Source organism: Mus pahari, chromosome 6 (assembly GCF_900095145.1).
Source record: "Mus pahari chromosome 6, PAHARI_EIJ_v1.1, whole genome shotgun sequence".
Lineage (NCBI taxonomy): Eukaryota > Metazoa > Chordata > Mammalia > Rodentia > Muridae > Mus > Mus pahari.
Window position 1 is genome coordinate 88,165,676 of NC_034595.1, and position 3,173 is coordinate 88,168,848.

The 3,173-nt window shown below is 45.7% G+C and overlaps 1 pseudogene; it reads right to left on the reverse strand.

Annotated features, from left to right (window-relative positions):
- Positions 1 to 413: 413 nt before the first annotated feature.
- LOC110323804 lies at positions 414 to 1,128 on the reverse strand (annotated as a pseudogene).
- Between the last annotated feature and the right edge of the window lie 2,045 nt (positions 1,129 to 3,173).

Sequence of the window (3,173 nt, forward strand, 5' to 3'; positions counted from 1 at the left end):
CTAATAACAATCAAGAAGCTGAAGCCATTGTCATGACAATAAAATTCCCCCAAAGCAAGGAACCCCAGAGATCATGACTCTAAGGCGATTAAAAGGTTGCAGTCATGACTCTAAGGTGATCAGAAAGTTACAGGGGAACAGAAGGAAAAGATCGATCGGGGTGAGAGGGAGCACTATGGGAACCCCAGGGTGTGTGGACGATGTAACGCCTGATGTTCACAGGGCTGCACGTAGGAATCAGATCATCAGTTATATCACAAGAGAGCCAGCACCAGCGCCTCTCCTGTGGAGCACAGTGGGAAGGGCACTGTTTTTATGGATGTGTTTAGGATGGAAGGGATGGGAGAAGAGAGAGGAGGCGGGAAGGTGAAGGTATTGCATACAAAGAGAGATGACCGAGGCTGCCTCCTCCTTTAGCTCATTGCGCTTTCTTTTTCTCTGTTTTCCCGCCCCCTCTGGATATGCAGGCCACGCCAGTCTCTCTTCATAAAATGCTATCACCCCTTGTGGACATTTCACATTAGCTTCCTTTGCAAGAACCAGGTCAGCTTCATCTGTGTCTCCCCATTTCATTAAGGACATTAAGTCGTCACGGGAATCTGTTGCCCCAGTGATCTTTTCTGTCCTCTCTCAAAGCCTCAAGCGATAGAGCGATATCATTGCTTTGTGTGCGCTCTCTCTCTCTCTCTCTCTCTCTCTCTCTCTCTCTCTCTCTCTCTCGCTCTTTGTGTGTGTGTGTCTCTTTCTGTCTCTGTCTCTCTCTCTGTCTCTCTCTATCTCTGTCTCTGTCTCTCTCTCTGTCTCTCTCTCTCTCTCTCTCTCTCTCTCAGATTTCATATCATCAGCGGTGTTGGAGAAACTGGATTTCCTCTTGTTTGCTTCTGACTTCTCCCTGGGCTTGTTGTTTTCAACCTCCTTTATCTTCCTATACTTTTTCCCTAAACTCAGAAATTAGTTCAGGACAATCCAAGTTCTTCTCAGGTTCCCAAGTATTGTGCTCCTCAGAAAAGCCTTTCCACTTCAACAGATATCCCACTTGTCCCTTAACCATGCGCCTGCCCAACACCTTTCCACCACACAATCCTCCTCATCCTCTGAAGGAGAGCTGCCCTCAGACTTCTTTCCCATGTCGTGTGCATGTTGGTCCACCTGAAGGAGTACGGACACTAGGTTCCTTGGAATTTCTGAGAGCTGAGCACTTTAGATCAGAGCGCAGGGTTAAAAAGAGCCCCGTGTTGAAAGCATACAGTTAAGCATTGTGGCTAAGGCCTTCACTTCCGGATTGCCCCAATTTGTTGTTTCCCTCTGGGCTAACAAGAGGGGCCTCCCCTCCAAGGTTTGGGGCTTGGGGGGGCTGCCAGCTCCCCTGCCCCCACCCAGCTGCCTGGGTGCCACTAATCCAGGTTTTTAAGAATATCACACAAACATGATACAAAACTTAACAAGTACAAAAAGACAGGTTTCAGAGAGTAGGAGATGGCTCAGTCAGTAAAGTGCTTGCTACACAAGGGTAAGGACCCAAGCTTGGATCCCTAGCACCCACGTGAGGGCAAGTACAGCCATGTGTATCTGTAACCTCAGGATGAAGGGTTGGAGACAGGAAGTTCTTGTCTAGCCATCAGTGAGTCCTGAGTGGAGAAAAACTATACAGAGAGTGATGGGAAAAGATGCCTTAACACACACTTACACGTGTGGACATGCACCCCATGTATACATGTGCATGCACACATTAGAAAGCAAGGTGGAGATTGGTAGAAAACACTAGGCATTGACCTATGGCATCTACGTGCACATGCAAGGATACATGCATGTACATGCATGTGCATACTCTCTCTCACACACACACACACACACAGAGAGAAAGGGGGTTCAATTTTGAAATCTACTATCTCCAACTCTCACCTAGACACTTGTTTACCACTCTAGATAGGGCCCTCTTACTGCTTTATCTTACCACTTTGCCCAAATTTATCTTAGCTAGATAGATAGTAACAAATATGTCTACCCCATCTCCCTAGCGCAGAAGTATCTTTTATTCACCTGATATAATTGTGTCTCAAAGGCTTACTGCTGAATAAACTCACCCTTTCTAGTTCTTGATGAACTCTGGCTGGCTGGTTCAACTCAGCTATTCTGGCTTAAACTCCTCTCCAAGCTCACTGATTCAAACTGGCTTCTTGGCTTCTCACTGAATTGCTCTGCTTGACCTCAAACTCTGGTGATGTGTTTTAATCTGGCTCCTTCTTATTCTCTGGCTTCAGCTGCCTCTTCTAACCTGCTCTGAATTGTATGAACTCAACTCCACTGCATTGACTCACTGCACTCAACCACATCAACTGACTGAACAGAGCTCTCTCCTCTCCTCTCCTCTCCTCTCCTCTCCTCTCCTCTCCTTTCTGTGCTGTTCTGGTGAGAATTGGGCAGAATTGGGCATATCCTATCTCTGACTCATTCTGTCAAATCTTTGATTCATCACTTTGTCTGCCCCTTAATTAGACTTCACTATCCAACATGGCTNAACTCCACTGCATTGACTCACTGCACTCAACCACTCTCTCTCTCTCTCTCTCTCTCTCTCTCTCTCTCTCTTCTCCTCTCCTCTCCTCTCCTCTCCTCTCCTCTCCTTTCTGTGCTGTTCTGGTGAGAATTGGGCATATCCTATCTCTGACTCATTCTGTCAAATCTTTGATTCATCACTTTGTCTGCCCCTTAATTAGACTTCACTATCCAACATGGCTGCTTCCTTCTACAAACTAACTTTACCTACAATGTTAGGGATTAAAGATGTGTACTAGAGGTGTGTCTGTATTCCAGCCAGACAAGCCATGTTGCTGTACTAAAATTCCTCTACACCCTAGCCCCTTGAATTCTTTTTATTTCTTCTGAAATGGATTGCTTCTCCATAGCCATTTCTTAATTTATGAACTTGTGTCTCCCCTTTTTCTTTCTGGGTTAGATGATAAATTGTATCATTTCATTTTCTGAATAATCTTTATCACTGGGCTTAGTGACACACACCGGTAATCCTAGTATTTGGAAAGCAGAGGCAGAAATATCGCAAGTTCAAAGCCAGCCAAGGCTAGAGTGAAACCTTATCTTAAAAACAATTAAGGGCTGGGAAAAATAGCTCATCAGATAAATGCTTGAGACACACGAGCCTCCACCCACACTCA